Consider the following 12,619-nt stretch of genomic DNA (forward strand, 5'->3'; position numbering starts at 1 on the left):
AAAATAAATATTTAAGGGGGGCTCCCATACAACAAACATATTTTTTTTGCCATTTTTATACATAATGGTACGGAACCCTTCGTGCGTGAGTCCGACTCGCACTTGCCTGGTGTTTTGAATTAATTAGATGTAATACTATATTATATGAAAAGTAGTTCCTATTGAGTAGGCAGAGAGTAGAATAGGACTTTAAATTAAAGTGTGATTTTGCAGCCTGGAAAAGCTAAAGCAATAAGACTCATCCAACTGAAGCTGAACAAAAAGAAGAGTATTATGATTTATTTCACTCTCGCGGACGAAGTAGCAAGTGAGTTCTATTAAATTTCTAGTACATGGATATTAAAAGTAATTATTTTCATTACTTGCGTTCTTGCTGTCGAGTTTTCGTGAGGATTCTCGTATAGTACGTATGCTATATACACATATCTCGTATAGCTGGTATATTATTGATATTCGTTGTAGGTATGGGAGTTTTTTGCTGACACTTCTAACCTATTCAGAAGATATTTCGTATGAAGTTAGTTTGGTATAATAATAATAATAATAACGTCGGTTCCTCTCTCTGCGGCCCTGACCACCGGCAGCTTGGGCCCTGCCCCGCTGCTGGCGGCACCCTAGGTTAGGTTTTTTATAATGTGTTTATATCTTTTGTATTGTTATGTAAGTGTTTTTATATTTTAATTTTATATCCATATTATAAAAAATCCTAACCTAAGATATTAAATGAATAAAGAGAATAATAATAAAAAGATTCTATAATTTATTATTTAGAATCTTGAGCGCAGTAAGGGACTCAAAAGCGCACGAGATGTAAATAACTTTGATCTCGTGTATTACACAAAAAATTTCACGACAGCAGTGTGAGTGTGTGTATTTGAAGGGTAAAAATACAACCTCAAAAAATGTAATCCGTCTTTATCACTATTTCACTCATGTTTTCTTAAGGTATTCTAACAATTAAGTTTAATTACCGCAATAAAACAAAACGAAAGACATTTCAATAAAATAATACGGAAATACTGAAGTAACGAACATCAATTGACAGTTCAACAACTTTTTTTTTTGTAAAAGTAAAGATATGGTCCGAATTGCGGATACAACTATTTGTCAACTGTAGTAGAGATCGTTCAAAGTAGAATTATTTACTTTGAGTAACAATTGCGTATTTTTTAAGTTCATTGTTTTGTTCACGTAAAAAATGGTGTTTTTATTAAATGTTAAACTTTTATTTAATTAAATTAATTATGACGATTGAGGACTCATAGGGTGTTTGGAACGATGCAGTCTGAATTATTTCGGGGGTCTAATATAAACTGTCAATATACAGTTGAATTACGTATGCACTTATTTTTGTCTCTTTCTGTTTGCTAATGACGTGAAAGGGACAAAGACAATAGAATCCAAATATTTCGAACTTGTATTAGGCCCCGCACGTTGCAATGACATTCGAATATAAAGGTCACTTGAATGTTATTTTGTCTCACTCAGTGAGCAAAACTCACTGTTTTTAAGCAGAAAAATATATGTATGATTTTTATACTCGTGGACTATAATTGTTGAATTAAGATTTCTTATACCAAACTGTAAGTGGGTACTTTCATGTATGGGCTCCCAACACAACTGTAATATTCATTTCGAAACGGTTTAGTCAACTATAATGAAATTGACCAATCACAGCTCGCCGTTGTCAAACGGACGAAACAAAACGATAGCTCAAATTAATTATTTTACGTTGTATAGTAGAAACAATTGCTTCATAAGTCATAAACGCACATGTGACACCCTTAATATAGCAACATCCACTACGAAACCCGCTTACCGTTGCTTGTCAGTCTCCATAGGCTACGGTGGTCAAATTCGAGAAAAAACTGTCTAAAAATTGAAGTTAGCAAGAAGCAAGTACCAGGGCTCATGAGAGTCATGAGTTACGATAAGGTGTCGTTGACCACCCAGTCGGGTCCTGGCGGTCGGGGCGCCTACGAGGATGAAGGTATCGCGGTTGCTCGCGTATCTTAAATAGCCGTAGACCAGGGGTGGTCAACAGGTCGATCGCGATCGACCGGTCGATCGCGACTGTTAGTCCAGTCGATCGTGGCAAGGCAAAAAATATAAATAAGTAGACCAGTTTCATCTAAGGTTTCACGAAGTATGTAATTGGTAAACAGGAGATCTTGGGTCTAATCAAGTTGGCCACCCCTGCTGTAGACTTTTGGTTGGTTTACCCATATGATTTTATTAGTTTAATAGTACATTACTATAGAGGCCGGGAAACGTAGGGTTGCAGGCCAAGTAGATATAGACGGCTGAATATTGTCTACAATAGTGATATAAATATAATCAAGCTTTTCAATCTCGTTGATGTTTCATTTTCTTAATCCTTCGATTTTGCTACTTGTAGAAAAAGGTACTAGTTAAGATAGCTACAATCTACACTTTAACTGACCATTTTTGTAGTTGTACTTAGGACGATGGTAGTATCAGAATGTGATCTGAGTCGTACTAAAGCGAGTAAAGTTCCCGCGTTAGCTGGAAAAATCGTTTGTAGTTGAGTGCTTTTAGGTTTACACTTCGGAAGCCAGTCATAATGCAGCCATATAAAGCTTGTACCTGTGTATGTAGTTAAAATGGGTCATATCTATACATCAATAAGGTTAACGCCTTTCCCGTGATTTCACAAAGTGTTGGGCTTTAAAACCTAATTTTCCTTTTTATATATTTCTTTCTTTCTATATCTATACTATTTTTCCTTATTTAAGGGGTACTCTTTTTAACTTATATACGCGATGAAATATTTACTTAGACTCACAACCTGTTAACTATTGTTCACCGGCAAGACAACTTTCGTTTTAAAATCTAAATAGTTTTCAAATTCAGTAATTTCATTTATGGATATTTATTTACAGTAGAAAACTAAATTATCCGAATGAAATGAGCGTTACATACGAAGATAACGAAAGCATGAGCATGCATTGCAACACTTTTTTGGTAATTTCTTGTCTGGCATTTGCATTCAATATATGAATAAAATATCCACCCAGTCCAGTGACGGTAATAGGATTCCGTCAATTTGCAGTGTTGTCGTCTAATTGCGTTCGGCTACCGCGATGATGTGACAATAACATAATCGGTTACATAATGACACAGGTTTAAATGGCTGCACATTGACCTTCTATTTACACCATGAATAAGTTTAACCTTCAATTATTATTATTACGTGATGACCTTCATTGTTTGACTGTTCTTTAACCTTTGTGATAGTGATTACTTATTTATTACATAGTTATAATTTGTGTGATTTACAGGCAAATAGGATGTTACGTTAATAATGTTAATTTATAATTTCATGTTGTAGTGTTAATGATATTATGATATTTGATTGATTACCTACGACCTCTTAAAGTTTTTTTTTCTACACTTTTTTGTTTTAGTTTACGACTTTTAGGGTTCCGTAGTCAACAAGGAACCCTTTTAGTTTCGCCATCTTCGTCTGTCCATCCACGTAATAATTATTATTTCTTGAATCAATATTATGTTTTTGATTTTTTTTTGAACTAATAGGCAACAAAAATTACCTAGGTACTCATCGAGTTAGTATTGAGTATAGTCGGATGTATTTGAGTTGTTTTAATAATTAATTAAAGCATTCCTAATATGCGATGTTCCGGTTGACTAACTAAACAAAATATCTGGTCATTGGTACACCAGGTAATGGGGTAAATTTAACAACATAACATAACTATACCTACAAGCCGTCTAGGGCCAAATAAAACAAAATACAAAACTGTAAAATAACTGTGTTGCGAAGTTTTTTAAGGAAGTTAATTTAGTGCAAGCTACTCGTATTTTTGTACTTAGCTGTAATGTAGCAACATGTAACTGCTTTATATAATAAAGTGGAGGAATTATAATCAGCTGAAAACCAGATGGATGAACGCTGAAACCGGTTCACCGGCAACGCAAGTAGCCAGGTCGGTGGCTTTGAAACTGGACTGTACTCATACGAGTCACGTCGCCATCGTTATTGACCAACTACATACTTACTTGCGCAGAGTTGTGTTGGAATCGGAAATTATACGGATTCCGTGGGGGTTTTCGCAATTAAAGATTTATACCTTACTAGAGAAAAATCCGTAGAAGCGCTGGTTGCTTAGCAGCAAGAGCGTGCGACTTGCAATCCGAAGGTCGCGAGTTCAAACCCCGGCTCGTAGCAATAAGCTTTGCGGAACTTATGTACGAAAGATCATTTGATATTCGTGAGGAAACCGTACTAAGGCCTAGTTTATCCTAAGGTCAGATGGCAGACGCTTTCAAGCCAAGCGGACCCCAGGTGAATGGGCCGTGGCAAAATGCCGGGACAACGCGAGAAAGATGATGAAGATGATAAACTAGAAAAAATCCGTATTTAACCGTGATCGACGATATTTGTGTATTTGATTTTATAGATAGGACATACGATAAGATCTGAATTAAATATCTCTAGGCGTTTTAGGCCCTTGTGAGTATAGCTAACCGGTAACCGAAATATCTGCATTGCATTCACGGACCGTTAGTTCGTGGTCCAGGTCCACTTAAACATTCGCAAGAACTTTGCGTAATCTGCGGCCAGAGTTACATAGGTTCAACTATTTAAATACAATTTTTTCATGTGATGCAGCAGGATGCTTGGCGAAATGCCTTCTGTATTCTACAGTGTATCTGCGCACTGTATGCTAATGAAGTCCGCTGTATTCCACGACAATCGATTCCTTTTGAATCTAATTTTATTATCAGTGCGTCACGTTCTCGCAATTTCAGTTAATTCTACTTGGTATTTAATTGTTACACCTATCATACTCTCATTGGGCAATGTAAATTTATCATTTTCAGTATATCTAATTCTTCAAATATATTTTTTTTCTCATTACTATATGTAAGTCGTATGATCCAAAATTTTAGTTCAGATATTCAGCTGACCAAGGCTAACACCTGGGTATGCAGCGCAACATCATTGTCAGACATTGTGTGTTAAGAGAATATAGGATTGCACTATAAAATGACTAATTCGGCTAAGCTCACTGAAGCAGCACATAAAAATAGTTGCTTCAATATTTAAACGCGGTGAGTTCTTCCGCTGCAAGGCAGAATTTGTTGTGACTTTAAATGAGCCTTGATGTTTTTTGCGGAATATTACAGCGTTATTTAGGGTCCCCCGAGGCTAAACTCCGTTGAAATGAGACTAGCGTTCCGTCGGCACATTAAGCTGATTAAACCTGCGAATCAGTTGTCAGCGCCACACCGTTACGGATATTAATGGAAGGTATACTCATACAGTAAATCCTATTGGTTTTAATTAAGATTTTGTTGTACGAAGTAAGTAGCATGTTTAGCAGTAAAATTGCATGGCGTTTTATAAATGAATTAATTTATAATTTCTCCATGCATTTTCGCAGCTCAATGTACAGTCAAGTGCAAAAATATGTATCGAAAGAATCGTCTCATAAATATGGTACTACGCTCTTATTACACTGGAATAAGATGCTATGGGACATATTTTTGAGTAAGAGGACGAGTACGAGTACTTACATTACATTCAGTTCAGTAGTAAATTAAAGTTTTAAACGCACCGCCTACAATTTTTTCTGCTTTGCCCTAAGGTTGCCTGATAGAGAATGCCTCATGGTATTAAGTTCGCCTTTTGTACATTAAGTTTCTCTTTTGTGCAATAAAGTTTAAATAAATAAATATATATAAGAGATTTTATTAACGACAACTTTTTTATGACGGCTAAAAATACAAGTCAAATGCCGTTAAAGTTTGCAAACAATAATGAAATCCGTTTTAGTGGCTGTTTGCGATATCACAACGATCTTTGCAATTTCTGACACGAATTCATTTCTTTTACAAATTTCGGGCACATCGCAAAAACAGGCTTGTGCCGCTTGTGCGCTTGACAAGGCCGCGTCGCTACAATTCTCGACGAGTCTATCATTCATTGCTTCGGGCTGTGGGTTTACGGCAGAGTATTTCGTAGTCGACATTGAACTCGTGTTACCTGCTCGTATCGATTCCGAAGCACATAATAAATATCAAGCGTAGACTCCAATCCAACTCAGAAATTACCATAAACGAGTTGTGTAACAGCTGTTGTGGAAATCGCATACAAATATTATGAATACTAAACATACTTATACTTACGAATAATAACATTAGCTCAGTCCGTTATCAGACAGGTATTTATTAATATTTTGACTTTCGCGCTAAATAAGACGATATCTGTAATTATAATTAACATTTACTCACTTAGCTTACAACTTTTTTTTTGCAAGTGCGAAAAGTGAATTAGGTATGTTTTCAGGAAGAACATTGTGTGTTCTTCCTGAAATGTCAGGGTACAGAATGTATTACATTTCTAAGCTCGTGTTATAAACTACTTTATTGAAATTGTCTTCGTTAACAAATTGGCCGTACAATGTACTGTTTAACTACCTAGTCATCATTCAAATTTGATACTTGCGAAAGCTTTGATTTCAAAACGTATGTACGTCTGTATTCTCTTACCTGTCAAGCGGATTAGTAAATTATACTATTTTCTAGTCTCTTACATTCATATTTAATTAGATACTGCACAAAAGTATTGTCTCTCGTAAGTATCGTCACATCCTATTTAACAGTAACATTCAAATATGACCTTTTGGTCAGATCACGCTAAATATCGCGAATGACTTGGACCGGCTTAAGTATTGTCATGGTCAACGCCATTTATTCAAAAGTCCGAGTAAACAATTCGCTGAAGCTAAAAGTTTACTGCATACTTAAGCTTTTCGCCGCTATTGAGTTGATATATAGTCAGTATATTTCGTGCCCCACACGCCACGACTTCATATCGAGTCGTGGTTTTGGTTAAGTTTTTATACGTGCTATTTTTGACGTGGTGTGATATGATACTTTATTACTTCACTGACGTAGCGGCGAAAAGGTTAACGTAACGGGGTTTATATACCGTCCATACGGCAAATTGTATAATGCCTATCGGACCGCCGGCTCCCGCACCCAGCAGGTCCGTTGAGCCACCGCTAACTCATACAATAATTTCCCTCTCCCATACGGTGTAAGTGTGGATTGTACCATGCATAATCACCTAATTGATCAGGGTTAAATTTAATATGACGGGGGCAGCTGTCATCCTATACAAAACTATCAAACTACTCATACAAGCCAATTTTAACGAACTACTATGACGTTGTCAGACGGGTTGGAGCCACGGGCTCCGAATCTCGACCTTAGTGGCGACCTTAATTCTGGAATACTAATAATAGGATATTTTCGTAGTGTGCTACTACGAGTAAATGAAAAACAGGGTAATAAATTGATAGGAAAAAAACTTCGCAGTTGTAGCCGTTGGTCTGTGTTCGTTCAGCGAAGAGTTATTGGTACGAGACATTTTAAATTGTTGTTTTTTCTTTGACGCCATTTTTAAAACCAAAGTTATAATATTGCGTTAACATTCTAACCTCTGTAATAATGAAAGTCAAGAGAAATTGTGAATTTATTAATTATTTTTTGCAATTAATATTATTAACGGTTTATACAGTCCCACTCTGATTTCATAAATATGGGATAAACACCTATGCGGGCAGAGGTTTGAACATTCATTTGGTGACATCTGCTCATAAACAAGCGTTAAATAACACCTTTCTTTCACGTCATTCTTTTAAATCACAATTTCAATTAATTTCAGAAATTACATAAAACCGCTCCAAAGAAGTAGGTATCTATTGTACCTACATAGTGAGATTCAGGATGGCGGGAGTAGGTACCTAAATAAAAATAAATAAAAAGCATACTCTATTTTTGTACCTAATTTGTACAAATAAAATGCCTAATATTTGAATATGAAGGTACAACATTGGTAACATTTGGTACTTATTTATAAAAATCCCGGGATTATTGATACTTACATGAAAACCAAATGAATAATACTAATTTTCGGTCAGAATGGCAGGTGTACTGTTTTTGGTAATAACTTTAAGTACAGTCGGGTTCATAAATATGTATACATTTTTTCACCTTATTGCAATGGATTAAGGTGAAGAAATGTATACAAATTTATGAACTCGTTTGTACCGGGTTCAAGGTCCAATTTTTTTAAAGGAGATACTAAATTGTACAAATTAGGTACAAAAATATGGTATGATTATGCTCACTATGCTCTTTGCTAATTTTTTTTAGGTATATATACCCGCCAGCCTGACTCTCATCCTAAATACGAGTACGAATAATTATTCAATTATTGCGAGCGTTAAATGAGCATACAATGTCTATGTAACATATACGTCTTTGCGTCGTTAATAGTGGTAAGTGATACTGATGGCCATTTAATCCAAAGCATAGGCTTTGGATTAAATGGCCATCAGTATCACTTACCTATGCAGGATTCGCCGTATGTTATGGAAGCAATCCCCACTGAAGTAGTACCGACTGACTAGTAGGTAGCAAAGAGCTTAAGTAACTTAGCATACATTACTAAAGAGCAAAGTCGCACTCGCCACATCTTGCTATTTGATCACTACATAGTCACGAGTACCTATCATTAGACGGAGCATATAGGATTATACGAATCCTCCTCACTAGTCTCACCACTCATACAGGTTTACAAATAACATTTGATTTTTAGGTACAATTACATTAAAAAAAAACAAAAAACACAATTTATTTTTTATTTTGTGTTGAAATTTACATATATTCATATAACATAGTTTCCTTCCTTTTGCCTCAGAAATGCATGGTTAAAATCTTTCGGGTTCCTTGTGTTACACTGTGTGTGGAAGTGGTTTTATTTTGATATAAGGAACCTTAAACTGGCACAGCTGAAATTCTAGTTTGGAAACAAGCCATCTACAGTTTCGCAAAAAAGAGTTTACTGAAAAAATAGTTACGGGACAATGCGACACGTGCCGGCTTACGGCGTACGGGACAATGCGAAACCTATATTACGAATAAAACAATGTCGTACTATCCATGAATTCTTTTTAATTTTTTTATATTCTTAATAGATTTTGACTCGTACATTCTGTATTTTGTAAATTGTAAACTTACTGCAGCTTATGGCTAACTAATTTAGAAGTGCGCTCGTTTATTTTGAACTGAAGATCATCTCTCCCACCGCGGCATACTCGTATCTACATAAAGCTCAAAACAAAAGAACAATGGACTACGAGAAAAAAAAGGTCTAATAAAGATGAGAAAAGTAATTAAAACAGGTCAAATATAAAAGAGAGGCAGGCAAGGTATGTAAGTTTACACATTCCAGTTTAACACTAAATTGCAAAACTATGGATTAATTAATAACAATTGACATTTATCTAACGGTCATTTCACGTATTATGGTTTAAGGATGAAGAATAAACATATACCTTGCCGTGTGACTAGTTTATAATAACGCGGCAATTCGAGGATAATTATAAAATAAAAATGCAAACGCCAAAATTTTAGCGCGACGTTAGTGTGAAATTGCATGCAAGAGAAAAAAAAGCGGCCAAGTGCGAGTCGGACTCGCGCATGAAGGGTTCCGTACCATTTATGACGTATTAAAAAAAAATCTACTTACTAGATCTTGTTCAACATTTTACCACTTTGGACACACATTTTACCACTTTGGAAGTGTCTCTCGCGCAAACTATTCAGTTTAGAAAAAAATGATATTAGAAACCTCAATATAATTTTTGAAGACCTATCCGTAGATAACCCACACGTATGGATTTGATGAAAAAAAAAAAATATTTTATGACTTATTAAAAAAACTACTTACTAGATCTCGTTCAAACCAATTTTCCGTGGAAGTTTGCATGGTAAGGTATATCATATATTTTTTTTAGATTTTTCATTCTGTTATTTTAGAAGTTACAGGGGGGGGGGACACATTTTTTTCACTTTGGAAGTGTCTCTCGCGCAAACTATTCAGTTTAGAAATAAATGAAATTAGAAACCTAAATATCATTTTTGAAGACCTATCCATTGATACCCCACACGTATGGGTTTGATGAAAAAAGATTTTTTGAGTTTCAGTTCTAAGTATGGGGAACCCCCAAAATTTATTGTTTTTTTTTTCTATTTTTGTGTGAACATCTTAATACGGTTCATAGAATACATCCACTTACTAAGTTTGAACAGTATAGCTCTTATAGTTTCGAAAAAAAGTGGCTGTGACATAATCGGACAGACAGACGGACATGACGAATCTATAAGGGTTCCGTTTTTTGCCATTTGGCTACGGAACCCTAAAAAGTAACCGTTAACGACAAATAAACATTTTTCGCTTAAAAGTGCGACACGTAGTGCAGTTGAGGCTCAGCGGGTTAATAACCCGTGATGGAAAAACGTTCAAATGGAAATATTATTATTTTTAAATTACAAATAAGTAGGTTCCCAAGTTAGAACTAAAACTAAAAATGTTTCGTTGGTTAAGCTGTTTTACATACTATATGTTTTGGTATTATATATTATAACTTTGTTTTCTTTAACAGGTTAATATTTATTTTAAAGATAAGTATTTTTTTAATTTAAGTTACATTAAGCTTACCTCAGTAATTATAGGTATTTGAACCTATGAAAATCAAACTTTTTATAGCATTATTTTCCACTGCTGGTGACCAACACATTAAGTTGAAGAGGGAGGTCTGATGACCAGATTACCGAAGACCCACTTTAATATGTCACTCGCTCGCAACACTGCGTATCGCTATGCATCGAAACTGGTCGCGTGCGTTCCGCACAACACGTTACTTTAAACTGCGATGACCTTTTGCAGATTGAAACTTATAATGGTTCGGTAAAGTAGTTAATTTTGAACCGAATAAGTTTAAGCGAATATGGGAGATGTGCCAAGGCCCATGAGTGGGTGCGGCGCGAGCGAGCTGCATCCGATGCACAGAGTTCAGAGCTGCCGAACCGACTAAGTGCGCTGCACTGTCTCCTGCCGAAAGGTATTAACTTAGGTATATGTTTTATTACCCGTACTTTATTGTATGTGTCGTAGCCTTTACTGGTTTTATTTGACTTTAGCTTGGATTCTTAGCCTTCATGAAATTGTTGTACTTAACCCTAGATGTCTCAGAGGTAGGTACTCAAATTAAACGATAATGAAAAATGTTGATTTTATAACATGAGTAACAATATCCAGAGAAATAAAAATTAGAAACATAAATGACATCATTGTGTTACTCGTAAACATCGACTTCAATTGAGTTGAAGTTTGTTAGGCTATTTTGGTGGAACCCCTGGGTCCCTACCGGGAAAATTGCGGGCATTTTTTTCTCCCACTCTAATTACGTCTTAATAAGAGTATAAGAGAAAGATCCCCGCAATTTGTGAATTTCGGTTTTCGCGGTAGGCCCCCAGGACAGTCATTGGCTTCAAGAGTTCACAGAATACTCTACGAGTATACTATACCTATATTAATATCCGTTTCTTATTCGATAAGTACATGGAAATTGTGTGCGAAGCTTTTGTGTAAGTGCAGCAAGAAGGTCGACTTAAATCTGTACGGTACCCAAACTCATAACATAAGTAAGAATAATATAAGTGTCTCCTGATTGCGGACCAAAGCCAGGCCGAATAATGATGATATTTTACATCTTTATAATACCTACAAATTCAATTTAAAATATGACCTAAATTTAAAATAAAGTGAGCACAAAAAGTTAATTAAACATCTCAAGGAGTCGCGAGAATTCATTCATCTCATTATCTGTGTTTCTGGGATATTTTGGAGCTCCGCACCTGGAATAAAAAAGCCGTTCTCAAACGGAATTACCTTGTTTTTAGTAGTTTGTCAATCCATTAAAGAACTTTTTTTTCTTTTGGCACATTCAATGTTTTAACTTCTCGTTCTGGGTTTAAATAGGTTAGTTAGAAAGGTCCCGAGGACTACTTACTTGATAGAAGTGGAAAGACTAAGAATTATAAACGGATATAAAATTGTTAATTATTAAAAAATAAATTACAATACTTGTCATCAAAATTTTAATTTTGATTTTCGATTTTTTTTTATAGTGAACCGGGGGTTCGTCGAAGATTTTTACAAAGAGTTGATCGCTATCTGACAAAATGTTCAATATGCACTATGCAGCGTGTAATCTGTGCTCAGTGAAGCGTTGGAACGATGGTCCTAATTGCAGTGAGCCGTTTATTAACACTAACAAAATAATCGGCGAATAATCACGGACTTACCTTAGTTACGCAGCCCTGAAAGCCGGGATTAATCAGGGAACGGCGCGATGTATTAGTGTAGAGTAAGGTGTTGATACCCTTATCTTGCCAGTTGTTGGTGTCCCCACTCCCCACTAATGTCTAATCGTTTGTCCTATCTTGGGTTCCAATATGTAAGGAGCCGGAGTTCGTCGATACGGGCCGCGTACTCGTATTTCAATTTCATTTAAATATTTGAATGTTTTCGTAATTTCGTTCGGCGGTTATTCATTTTGAGCCGTAAGTGGTTCTCTTAATTATTTTCAAAGGGTATTCTGTAATTGAAAACTTCTTCGACTGTAGATACTAATTTTTCATCTCCAATATTTTATTATTCCAGAGACGCCGCGCCGCCGCAAGTTGCTTGACAGTTTATTTATAATTAAGTCTCTAT

General features: G+C 35.6%; 1 protein-coding gene across 1 annotated transcript in view; it reads right to left on the reverse strand.

The window, feature by feature from the left end:
* Positions 1-11,088, reverse strand: part of LOC133522926 (glucose dehydrogenase [FAD, quinone]-like) — a 33,494-nt gene extending 22,406 nt beyond the window's left edge. Inside the window, exon 1 of the mRNA XM_061858415.1 lies at positions 10,559-11,088. The gene's annotated coding sequence lies outside the window, so the exon portion shown is untranslated. The remainder of the gene's footprint in view (positions 1-10,558) is intronic.
* Between the last annotated feature and the right edge of the window lie 1,531 nt (positions 11,089-12,619).

The sequence above is a fragment of the Cydia pomonella genome, chromosome 1 (genome assembly GCF_033807575.1).
Source record: "Cydia pomonella isolate Wapato2018A chromosome 1, ilCydPomo1, whole genome shotgun sequence".
In the NCBI taxonomy this organism is placed as follows: Eukaryota; Metazoa; Arthropoda; class Insecta; order Lepidoptera; family Tortricidae; genus Cydia; species Cydia pomonella.